General features: G+C 47.6%; 1 long non-coding RNA gene across 1 annotated transcript; it reads left to right on the top strand.

Moving 5' to 3' along the window:
* Positions 1-2792: 2792 nt before the first annotated feature.
* Positions 2793-8514, top strand: LOC309518561. Its single transcript, XR_014213495.1, has 2 exons — positions 2793-3037; positions 8075-8514. It is a non-coding gene; the product is annotated as an uncharacterized lncRNA (long non-coding RNA).
* The last annotated feature ends 4760 nt before the right edge of the window (positions 8515-13274 follow it).

The following is a 13274-nucleotide window of genomic DNA, read 5'->3' as shown; positions in this document are numbered from 1 at the left end:
TCCCAGTTGTTGGTGTTTATACTACATTTTTAAAGATTTGCCTTGAGAGAGTCTTTAAAGCTCTTTTGTTGACTACCATCATTACGCTTTCCATTTTTAGGTTCAGAATAGAGTAGTTGCTTTGGAAGACGATAATCAGACACCTGCACAACATAACCAGTCCAAAAAAAGTTGATGTTGAAAAATCACTGCTTTGACACTGGTGATCTTTGCTTCTTCCAGTACACTGGCATTAGTTCGCCTCTCTTCCTGAGTGATCTGTAAAATTCTATACAGGCATACTGCCTCTGACGACAATGTGTGATGCTATTGTAATGTGCGATTGCCACTTAACGGTGGCAAAAGTATTCCTCTTTGCCTCTCTGTGCGTTTGGTGCCACCCAGAGTTCAAAACAAGTGAACTTGTTTTGCAAGTGAATTGTTTCAAAAATAACATTACAGGGTGTTCTTCACACTGCGTTGAGGGCTCATTTTTGGGCATACCTGGAAACGCGGCATTTGCACCGCAAAACGTAGGGGGCAATTTGCAGATGTTTGGCACTGTTTTCTAGTGAATAGGAAGACCAAGGAATTTTAGTGAAAACCGTGACCCGTGGGTAAGGTCGCTGAGGGCTCGTTTTTTTGCCTACCTGGAAACACAGCGTTTGCACCACCAAATATTGCAGGGGGCAATTTGCAGGTGTTTGGCACAGTTTTAGAGTGAATCGGAGGATGTCAGAATTTTGGCAAAAACCGTGACTACTGTGGGGACAGCTGCTGAGGGTGCTTGACCAGCTGGCCAAGGGAAGGAGGGGGGCAGAACATGCACCTCTGCCATTCTGCCCATGCCCACATCGCCACTAGTTGTCAATGCTTGCTGCTCCTGCCTGGGCACACGACGGCCTGACCCCTGGCACGGAAGGGGCCCCCAAGGGGTTGGGGCTAGACAGACCTGCTCCCCCACTCCAGCCCAGCCCTATTTCGCTCAGGTTGGCACCACAACCTCCTGGCACATGGGAATGGATTCCCCGTGGAATTAACATCCCACAACTTCTATCTGTTTCCCTTCCCCTCAGGTGAAATCTTTCAATGGAGAATGAATCACGAGCCACGGTGGGTTTTTCTTTTGCGAAAACTTTGGCGAAAGCTTTTTGCAAGCAAACTTTATTTGACCAAACTACAGGAGGCAGTGGAAGACAAGAGTCCATGGGGTCATGAAGAGTCGACTAAACGACAACAACGAAACCAAGAGTTTTTGGTTCTTCTTCCACAGAAATGTAACAAACACTGCTGTTGCTTATTATGAACGTATACAGTGGTACCTCGGGTTAAGTATTTAATTCGTTCTGGAGGTCTGTTCTTAACCTGAAACTGTACTTAACCTGAAGCACCACTTTAGCCTATGGGGCCTCCTGCTGCCGCCGCGCCGCCGGAGCACGATTTCTGTTCTCATCCTGAAGCAAAGTTCTTAACCTGAGGTACTATTTCTGGGTTAGCAGAGTCTGTAGCCTGAAGCGTATGTAACCTGAAGCGTATGTAACCCGAGGTACCACTGCACTGTCTCAAGATATATGCTATATGCTGTTCAGGCTGAAGGTTCCTTTCTTTTACACAACTTTCATAGATCAGACTTCTCCACACACACTTCAGGAACTTAGGATTTCAGCTGGACTGTTTCCTTGCAGACCGCCAGATCCTCCTTGGCCTTGGAATCACTACTGCCCTTTCCTGTCAGAGTATTCCCTCTGTGGACCCTTTTCCCTGTAAAATACCATGTGGGACTGTGTCTTGTCTATTTTAACAGTGATCTGTGATTCAGAACCTTAGAGTATATACTGAGAGGCATCGGCTCTGCTCAGCTATACCATCTGTCTGACTAGAGATGGGAAGGCCTGGAAAAAACCCAGAAAAATTGGGGAAAATACAGTCGTCCCCCATTTTCCCAGTTTTTCCCCAGGAACTTCCCATCTCTAGTCAGAACGAACTCTCCTGACAGAATTCCCCTCACAGACCAAATCATAGCCGTCAACTTTTTCCCTTTTTTAAGGGAAATTCCCTTATTCTGAATAGGATTCCTCGCAAGAAAAGGGAAAAGTTGACAGCTATGGACCAAATGAATCTCTCACAGTTTCTCACTCCACTCCAACTGCCTCCCTTGGAACTCTGGCCAATCAGAAGCTGTTGCTAGGTAACTGTTTGCTGGCAGGGGGAAAAAACAGTGACTCAACAAACCTTTCCATCACAGAAGGCAGCTGACTTCATAGCTGGACTTGCTCAAAACAAGGTTTTGCAGCCTAATCCCTAAGCTTTTAGTTTTGCTGTCAAGGAGGGGTTTTTAAAACCATGTTCAGCTCACATTTGTGGGTATCTGGAAGGATACATTTCAATTAACATATACTCTCCTTCCTGTTCAAACCCATCCCACACAGTGGCAAGATCGTGAAACTTTGGGAAATTCTCTTGAAAATGATCTAGAACAGGGGTCTGCAACCTTTAAGACAAAAAGAGCCACTTGGACCCGTTTTCGAAGAAAACAACAACTGGGAGCCGCAAAACCATTGCGACATTTAAAACAAATATATCTCCGGAGCCGCGATCTGGCAGCGGGCGGGAAGGTGACGTCGGGACGGTGCGTGACTAACGCACACACCGCCCCCATGCGACGTCACAGCCAGTACAGCGCCCGCCACAGTGAGGAGTGTTGGGGCGCACAATGCGCCTCCTCCCCTCGCTAGTATCCGCCCCGGAGCCGCGGCAAAGGTGTAAAAGAGCCACATGCGGCTCCGGAGCCACGGGTTGCAGACCCCTGATCTAGAACATGTTTAGGAAAGTAGTTTGACATTTAATGGAACGACTCGTGACTTCAAGGTGTGATGTCTACACAGCCTTAGAGTTAAGAGAATAGAGGCATGGAAAGGCCATATGGTTCAACCTTGTCACCAACCAGATATTGACAACAGAAAATGTCGTCTGGGGACCACAGCTGAGGACCTGCCAACTTTCTCAACAGCTGCGGACAAGTCAAGCCAGGGAGCCAAGCCACATGCACCACTTACAGGTGATAATAATAATAATAATAATAATAATAATAATAATAATAAGCCACTCCTCTTCTCTGGGCATCGGAGCTCCTCCTACCTTCACAGTTCTTTCTCATCATGATTTGTCTCAGTAAGTCTCTCACCATCATCTGACAGGCATTGCAGGGCAATATAGGGCTTGCTTGCAAAGCGGCACTTTATGACATCAGCTGGCAAACTGGGGCCAGGCTGTTGGGTTGTCAGGCAGCTGAATTAAGAAAAATAAAATCGGGGGGGGGGGGGAGTCAAAGTGTGCTGGGATGAGGCCACTGTGGGTCAGGTCAGAGTGTCCTGTTGTGGTATGTGGTTGTGCCTCTCCGTGTTCTGTATCTTGCTCCCTGGCCCCTTCCTTTAGCTGCTTGATAGAATCATAGCATGGTAGAGTTGGAAGGGATCCCAAAGGCCATGTAGTCAAACCCCTGGCAATGCCAGGATCTTGCCCACAGCCAGCCCTGGCTGGGCTCCAAACTCTGACCATCTTTTTACCAACCAGATCAGGGGTCAGCAAACTTTTCCAGCTATGGGCTGGTCCACACGCCCTCAGACCTGGTGGGGGGCCGGACTATATTTTGAAAAAAAACAACCAACCCGAACCAATTCCTATGCCCCACAAATAACCCAGAGATGCATTTTAAATAAAAGCACACATTCTACTCATGTACAAACACGATAATTCCCGGACTGTCTGTGGGCCGGATTGAGAAGGCGATTGGGCCGCATTTGGCCCCCGGGCCTTAATTTGCCTACCCATGAACCAGATGCACCAAACCCTTGCAGTTCTGAATGGGGTGAAGAAAGGGGACAGAGAAATGTTTTACTGTCTCTCTCAGAGCATTGATATTAGAGCCACACCATACAGCCCTGTAAATATCTCAAGGGCCGTCACAGGGAAGGAGGGAGGAAGCTTGTTTTCTCCAGCTCCAGAGGCTGGGACTGGAAGCCACGGCTTCAAGATACAGTGGTGCCCCGCAAGACGAATGCCTCGCAAGACGGAAAACTGGCTAGACGAAAGAGTTTTCCGTTTTGGAGGTGCTTCGCAAAACGAATCTCCTATGGCCTTGCTTTGCAAGATGACAATGTCTTGCGAGTTCCTGCGGGTTTTTTTCCCTTTCCCACCCTTTTTCTAAGCCGCTAAGCCGCTTATCAGATAAGCCGATAAGCCGATAAACCGCTAAAAGCCACTAATAGTGCTAATCCGCTAATCCGCCAATGGGCTTGCTTCGCAAGACGAAAAAACCGCTAGACGAAGAGACTCACAGAACGGATTCTTTTTGTCTTGCGAGGCACCACTGTACAAGAAAGGAGATTCCAACTCAACTTCAGGAAGAACTTTCTGACAGTAAGATCTGTTTGACAGTGGGAAGAAATCCCTCAGAAGGCGGTAGACTCTCCTTCCTTGGAGGTTTTTCAGCAGAAGTGGGAAGGCCATCTGCCATGGATGCTTTAGCTGAGATTCCTGCATTGCAGGGGGTTGGACTAGATGACCCTTGGTTGCAGAGGAAGAGCAAGGTGGGGGCGGTGAGGGCGGTCCACCCCAGGTGTCATCCCTGAGGGAAAGTGACATCGCCACGGGTGGTGCCCCCCCAGGACGTGTGCTGCCTCTAGCTCCGCCTCTGCCCGTCCCTATTGGAGTGGCACGCCCCGACACGCCCCACCCCTAGTCTCTATGGGCGCCGCACCGTGCAGCACATCATGCCCCGCCCCTATGGTCAGTTCACACCGCCCCAGGTGCCCTCAAGGCTTCCTTCGCCACCGCCTTGGGGTCCCTCCCAACTGTGCAATTCTATCATCCTATGATTTAAAGTGCTTCCCTCACACAGACCTACAATTCCCAGAACTCCTAACAAACCACAATTCCCAGGATCGTTTGAGGGAAGACACCTGCTTTTTACAACAGGGATGAGGAACCTGCAGCTTGCTTTTCCTGATTTCCTAGGAACCAGAAACGCAAAGCTCCAGTGCTTCTAACAGGCAGCAGGGTGTATAAAATATTGTTCCAAAAGTTGGGTGCCTCTCCTTTCTCTACCAAGAGGTGGCAAGAGCCCATGGGGTTTCAGGCTCTCACCTTTAGAGAACTGAGACGTGGCAGAGACTGTCGTAGCTTTAAGAAATACGGTTTATTCACATGTTTACACCTTCAGTTTGCACGGAGATCTTATAGCAGAATCATTGCAAGAGGGACATTGCAAGAGGGACTTGCAACCTTACAGCAGGGTAGCCAGCCTTCCCAAGTTGGATTCCAGACTCCTCTCCTGCTCTTCCTCCTCCTCAGCACCCCTTACTCAAAGCCTCTCTTTTCCTGTCACCTCACACCCAGTTATCCTGCCCCCCTTGCAAATCCCCCATCTCTGTTCACACCTCTAGGCAAGGGAGAAGGAGTTCTCTTGCATTTCCACTTAGTCTCTCAGGGGGCTTGAATTGTTTCTTAGTGGGATCCCCCCTAAATCTATAACAGTAGTGTGTGTAATAGGGTAATTAAGGTAATTCTATTAGAATGTCATGCAGGGAGGAAGGGGGAAAGAGAGAGAGTGGAATTCTAGTGGTGAGGGCAGGTTGGAGGAGGCTTGGAAAGGGAGTTCGAATGCTAGAGGAGAGGCAATTGAGAGTCGGTTGAGAGCGGTGGGTTCTGGAGGGGGGGCACTTGGTGGGGGGCCTGAAGCTGGGCTGGGCAGCTATTCAGCATAGGATCAGCAGGACAGTAATCATCGCCATTGTTTGACGGTGGCTGAAAAGGAACGGAGACACAGAGAGGGACTGTGAGTCTCCTGCGGAGGCCAGGGCATGTGGCAGTCCCATGCCCAGTGAAGAGGGGCTCTGCCAGCTGTCCAGGAATCAGAATTGCCTCGATTTAGGAGGGACATGGAGCCAGGGCTTGGCTTGTATTCCTAATGCCCACATGCCTCATGCTACCCCCTCCAAGCCCCTGGAAAGCAGCTTTACAGACCTGGGCTATGCCTGATTACCATCTTCCCAAGCAACTTAAAAATGGAAACAAAACAAACAAACAAAAGAGGTTTAAAGACTCTCTCAAGGCCAGGGGTCGGCAAACTAAGGCCCGGGGGCCGGATGTGGGCCACCAGGCTTGTTAATCCGACCCGCGAACCTGCCGCCCACTTGGTCAGTCCCTGTGCTAAACCAGCGTGGCACTGACTTCCAAGACGCTGGCGCACAAACCTCCTGCAGCCAATCCAAAGCCGTGGATGCCTCTGGGCGGGCGGCGATGCTGGCGTGGCTTTGGATTGGCTGCAGGAAGCTCCTGCAGCCAATCCAAAGCTGCAGATACCTCTGGGTGATGCCCCTTCCTTCCTGCTGAGGTGGCCGCATATGGCCAAGAGCCGAGCGGGAGGAAGCGGCAGTGGCAGGGAGGCTGCCTCCATCACCCAGGCCAGAGGCATGGGCTCTGCGCCCCGTGGATCCCTGGCCAAGGCAGAGGACAATGACGACGCTGCTGAAGACGAGGTGGTGTTGGCAGCTGCGGCATGAGTGGTGGCGCAGGGGGGGGTCCTTTTGGGAGGGGGGTCCTTTTGGGAGGGGGTGGGTCCAGCCCCCCAAAGTTCTGAGGGACAGTGGATCGGCCCCCTCCTGAAAAAGTTTGCTGACCCCTGCTCAAGGCAAATCTTTTAAAATGTAGTATAAACTCCAGCAATCGAGAAACACTGGCCTGCGAGTGCTCCCATTGTGTAACAGCCTTTACCAAAGGTGCCATGGACTTTGAAGACGCTTGAACTCGGGACGAAAGGAAGAAACAAGCTAAGAGGAAGGCACGCTTGGCAAACCCTCACCGTGATCAACTCCCGCCCAGAAACTTATGTCCCCACTGTGGAAGGTTGTGTGGATCCAGAATTGGCCTCCACAGTCACTTACGGGCTCACTGTTAAGACCGTGTTCATGGAAGACAATCTTACTCGGCTACAAGTGATCACCAAAGAAGAAGGTGATAGATTTGGGGTCTACGGCAAATTTCATGGACATGGACTTCATGGAATGCTCTTGGGAATCTGCCTCTCATGTGCATACTCCCCCCCCCTAGTTGGTCCAACACTTCCACCGTCTTACTTCCCGAAAGCCAGCACCCATCTGGCAGGTGGAGGGGCATCTTGGGGCAGGGAATAGCGTCATGGGGCATGAATCAGCTTCACCTGCTGAACAGCAACCTGAACAGGGAGAAGGTATAGTGACTTCACCTGCAGCTCCAAGGACTCCGCGGAGAAGGCACTGATGAGAACCAGCTGGCTCCAGCCTTCTTAAGCAGACCTCAAAGCCAGAGAAGGCAGAGAAGGAAAAAAAACTGCTTGTTATTTTCCCCTTTTAACAATGTTTATTACGAAATATTATTTGATCGCCGGCATATCGAAAGCAATCAGTTGCTCCAATTTATTTAGTTAGTTTTGACATGTGCCTGTCATGTTGTTCTCCTCTTGTCAGGGACTGGCACATTCAGACAGCAACCGGGACATCCCAGAAGACATGCAAGGCACTGAGTAGCATGGATTCCTTCAACAAATTGGAAGGACTTTACAATCCACAAAGGCTGGACTAAAATGCCACAGATGACGGAGTTTTGCTCTTGTCCATCAGCTTGGGAAGTGGCGATGGAGACCATTCTTTTGAAGCATGGCCCTGTGGAGGAAGAAGGACCTGGTATCCTCCTGGCAGATGTGGGGAATGGATGCCCAATGCCCCTGCCCTGACATTTTTCCCAAAGAAAGCTTGGCCCACCCACTTCCAGACGAGAGCATCTTCTTTCTGCTCTCATGCAGGAAAGTTCTGTAACCTCTGTAACAACACAGGGCCTCCTCCACCACCTTCCCAGTCTCAGTTTGTGTGCAGTGCTATAGTTCCCAGATGAACTCAGAGTACAACTGTGAGCATTACAAAACTCAGGCGCCGTCAGTGATTTTATGCCCTGTGAGTTTGCACAGCAGCATGGTGTGGCAACACGATAATTGGGGAACCCGTGGACAGTTAGAGCCCATTCACATGAGAGCCCATACTATATCCTGCTTCCTTCACAGGGCCATGGCTTCAGCTCCCAGGATGAAGGACCAGAGAACATCCCAGTGGTTCCCGGCTGCCATCCCTTGCGCCTCTTCCCCACATCTTTGATGCAGAAGCAGCAGCCAAAGTTTCTTCTAATTAAGAGAGCAGCTCAGAGAAAGAGGAGACTTTGGCTGCTGCTTCTGAGCTAAGCTGGCTGGGACGGAGCCGAGATGCCTGCAGGGAGGCAAAGTGGGGAAACCTTCTAAGATCAGGTAGGAGGAAATGCCAATTGAGTGCCCTATATTATGGGAATGCTTCCTTTCCATGTCCCCCACCCTCATGTGCCACTGGTGCTAGCATGGCTGGGAGCCAGGCGCCTGCTGATGTCTCTGTTTTCTTTGCAAGGGTGGAGCCTTTCCCCAGCATTTAACTTGCTCTGGCCAAATCCCTGGAGAGACGTGACAAGCCTCAGGAACTGGGGCAGAGGGAAGGAAGGGGTCCTTGTGAAACACGCTTGGGGAGTTGTAGGAACACTCTCCCCATCTGTGGTTACTGTTAATGGAGAAACCTGAGGGCTCCCTTGGACAAAAAAACAAGGGCACCAGTCAGGAATACCAGAGCAAAACAGCAGGCAGTAGGCTTGGTCTTTATTGAAGACTGTCACAACAGGACTCCCACCTGCCACAAGGTGGAACAAGATGGAAGCCCAGAACAAAAGAACCCCCAAACTTTTATTAGCTGCTAATCCCCATGTTACACCCCCAAACTACATCACTAATACATCATGGTTACATCATGAAAGGGGAGCTCTGGTGGCAGTAATCTGAGCATCCTGGACCCTGCCCCATGGTTCTCCTTGCCCTCCACCAAACACTCATCAAGTGTAACAAAAGAGATATTTACATTTCCCTGTTTCCCAGCCAAGTTAATCACACCCTTTTGTCTTCATCTGGGTTTGTTATTTCTGGGATGGCTACCTGTCTGGCACTCAGGTATCAGGATGCCAGGAATTATCACTCAGGCAGAGGGGCTGCTGAGTAGCTGAGCTCACACGTCTATATGAATTTCTGAAGTTTTCCCTGTGAGCCAGTGAATTGTTACATTTGGTATCGTGCAGCAAAGGCCCTTTGAATAGATAGGAAGAAACTGTGATGAAGTGTTTTGTGGGGACAAATCACAAAAGTGATTGTGCTGATTTTGGTAGTGGGCTGTAAGTGCATGATATCTGCTGGAGGGGCAACCCCCCCCAACCTATACATAAGTTCCTGCAACACTTCCAGGAAGTCCTTTTCAGAAACATTGCTCCCTCCAACTGTGGAGGCTGAACTTAATTTTGCAAGCAGGCCCACCTGGGTTCTAGATACAAGTACTAGGTCATCAGCAGACATTAATACTGAGAGTTTTTGGTCGAGAATTGTGACAGGGGCAAACTGTAGGCCCTCCAGTTCTTTAACCATGTCATTAATATAAAAAATAAACAGGAAAGGTGCCAAAATGCATCCCTATTTGACTCCAGTAATGGTCTTAATTCTAGTGGTGAGATGGCCAGCCAGATCCACCTTTACTTGTATTGATGTGTCAGTATATAATGTTTTGATGAGAAATAATAGACAGAGGTCTATATCTGTCTTTTCCAATTTTTGCCACAATGCATGTCTTGGGACCGTATCGAAAGCTGACTTTAGATCGATAAAAGCGACATATAATTTTTGCTTCAAATTATGGATGTATTTACATAGCAGAAAGTTCATCACAAAGCACTGGTCCAATGTGGATTTCCCTCTTTGGAAACATGCCTGGACTTCAGATATCACCTTATTTGTATCTGCCCATTCTTCCAGTCTCCCAAGAAGGAGCCTGGCATATAGTTTAGAGGCTACATCTAACAAACTAATGGGTCTATAATTGGCAGGGTTTTTCTTATCACCCAGTTTTATCTGGTAAAGCGAATGATTAGAGGTTCGAACCATCTAGTAGCTCCCTCCGAAGTTTCCCTCAGGATAGCTGCCGCTCGAGCACCACAGTTTTATCTGTGGAGGCTGAGCATAGTGATCCATGGATAGCTGCCATGGATAGGCCTCTCCTCCATGCAATTGTCTCACCCTCTTTGAAAGCCATCTCATCCAAGATGCTCTTGTAGGGCATCTGGTTCTCCTTGGCTTCCTTACTCCTGCAAGGAGGCGGCTCTGCTGAGAATGACTGTGTGTCATTGTCAAAATAAAAAAATTCCTTCCAGTAGCACCTTAAAGACCAACTAAGTTAGTTCTTGGTATGAGCTTTCGTGTGCATGCACACTTCTTCAGATACACGGATGCATGCACACTTCTTCTCAGATGCATGCACACTTCTCAGATGCATGCACACTTCTTCAGATACTTCTTCAGTGTATCTGAAGAAGTGTGCATGCACACGAAAGCTCATACCAAGAACTAACTTAGTTGGTCTTTAAGGTGCTACTGGAAGGAATTTTTTTTATTTTGACTATGGCAGACCAACACGGCTACCTATCTGTAACTGTGTGTCATTGTTCTCTCACCCTGAACACAAACAGGGATGTCCAACTCCCAAGGGACTGCGATCTACTTACAGAAAAAAATACCGCCAGTGAGCTACCATTTTTTTCGGGGGGGGGGGAGTCAAAGTTGTTGACCTTTTTTCAGGGGGGCCAGGTCAAAGTTGTTGACTTTTTTTTCTTTTTCAAATAATCTTTATTAGTTTTTCAATTAGATACGCCGCATACACATATTGTATTACATTTTACATTTATACTTGCTCTCCAGAGCTGACTTCCCTCCTTCCTTCCTTCTGGTTTTTTGTATCACATTTAATTTTATCGCATTATTTTCTTCCATTTTATATATTGTTATTCTTTTTCCATATTTGTCCATAGTGTATCCATAACCAAATAAGTCCTCATGTTTATACAATTCTTGTTGTCTGTCTGTATTCATTTACCACTACTGTTAGTTATATTAGTTTCCTTATACATTTTGCTTCTTATTGTTTTCCTTATCCATCACTTTTCTTAATCTTTCTTAATACAGTTCTGTTGCAGGAAGAATCTTTGCATAACAGCCTTGCTTGCGCCCCACGCTACATTGATGTCAGTACCTTTATTTAAGTTTAGTTCAAAATATGAATTTAGATGTTTCTTAGTTCTTTCAAATATCTCTGTATTGTCTAGCAGGCTGTCATTCATTCTCCACCTTCACATTGTTAAATCTTTACTCTTCCATTCCATTACAGTGGCATTATGCGGTTGGCCTTTTTTTAGGAGAGCAAGTCAAAGTTGTGCTCAGAAGAACACAAAAAAGGCAGCTAAAGCTCCGTCTTCTGTTTTAGCGATCATGCAAAAATGAAAAATACCACTAGGGGGCGGGGGCGGATAAATTCCTTCTATAGCTCTTCCTCAGCAGCGAACGTAAATGAGCCAGCGATCAACCGCTGTCACTCAGGGATCGATCTGTCGATCCCAATCAACCGCTTGGAAAGACTGTGAAAGTGGAGTGAGAAGTTGTAAGGGCGCCAAGGGCTTATTTTTTGGCCTACCTGGAAACACGGTGTTTGCACCGCCAAACGTTGCAGGGGGCAATTTGCAGGTGATTGGACCCATTTTCAAGTGAATCGGGTGACATATTTTGGCATTGATAGCTCATTTTTTATTATTATTAATTTTTATTTATTAAAAAAAGAACACAAAGAACAAAACCAAACCCATATATACAGAAATACAAATGAAAATAAGATAGAAAAAAAAATCTATTATTTACACCCGTGTGGCTTCCCTCCACCGCAACTCGACATCTTTTATGCTATAAGTTCTTTAACATTGTGCCTTGTATTAATCAATATATAATCATTTCTAATTTTGCCTTAGTTTGAATCATCTTTACATACTTATTCTATGCATATCAATATGTTATCCTTAGAACAGTGCTTTTTCATATAATCTTCAAAACATTGCCATTCCTTCCTTAAATTCTGGTTGGACTGATTTCTTATGACTGCCATTAATTTAGCCAGTTTTATAAATGCGCATAATTTACTTATCCAATCTTCTTTGGTGGGGATGGTATCTCCTTTCCAATTTCCAGCAAGTAATAATTTGGCTGCGGCTGTGGTGTATAAAAATAACCTTTTCTTATCCTGTGGGATGTCTTTTCCTAAAATGCCCAATAGAAATGCCTCAGGTTTCTTTTCTATAGAAATTTTGAACATCTTGTTTATTTCTTCGTGGATACACTCCCCCAAACCCTTACCTTTCTCACAGCCCCACCATGCATGAAACATTGTCCCCTCTGCTTTATCGCATTTCCACCATAGATTGGATTTTAGTTTATAAACTCTGACTCCCTTGGCCTATAAAGCGAGATGAGCGCACAACCCCAGAGTCGTCAGCGACTGGACCTAACGGTCAGGGGTACCTTTACCTTTATTATCCATTACATTCCTACAGGAATAAGGTCCCAGGTTCAATTGCTCACATCAACCTTCTCCACAACCTTGGAGAACCTCAACCGTGGAGAACCACACCCAGACGGTGTAGTCAATACTGGGTTAGATCAACCAATAGTCTGATGGCTCTGTTGGCCTCCTTGGAAGGAAAGGCACGGTATGCTTCCCAAGGACATTGCTAAGTTGGTCCCAAAGACCCACCTCATGTCTGAGTCAGAGTGGCAGAACCTGGGTGGTCCAGGAGAGCCAGGGCTGGGTTCACTACATGCTCCACGGGCCAGAGCTCCACATCCTGTTCTTCTGATGGCCATTGCCAGAGAAACCAGAAAAACAATGTGCTTGTGCCTTTCCCTATGTTTTGTTGTTGTTTAGTCGTTTAGTCATGTCCGGCTCTTCGTGACCCCCTGGACCAGAGCACGCCAGCCACTCCTGTCTTCCACTGCTTCCCACAGTTTGGTCAAACTCATGCTGGTAGCTTCGAGAACACTGTCCAGCCATCTCGTCCTCTGTCATCCCCTTCTCCTTGTGCCCTTGTGCCCTCCATCTTTCCCAACATCAGGGTCTTTTCCAGGGAGTCTTCTCTTCTCATGAGGTGGCCAAAGTATTGGAGGCACAGCTTCAGGATCTGTCCTTCCAGTGAGCACTCAGGGCTGATTTCCTTCAGAATGGAGAGGTTTGTTCTTCTTGCAGTCCATGGGACTCTCAAGAGTCTCCTCCAGACCATAATTCAAAAGCATCAATTCTTCAGCGATCAGCCTTCTTTATGTTTTAGCCAGTGCT

The sequence above is a fragment of the Podarcis vaucheri genome (genome assembly GCF_965113315.1).
Source record: "Podarcis vaucheri genome assembly, chromosome: 14".
Lineage (NCBI taxonomy): Eukaryota > Metazoa > Chordata > Lepidosauria > Squamata > Lacertidae > Podarcis > Podarcis vaucheri.
This window is presented reverse-complemented; position numbering and strand designations above follow the sequence as displayed.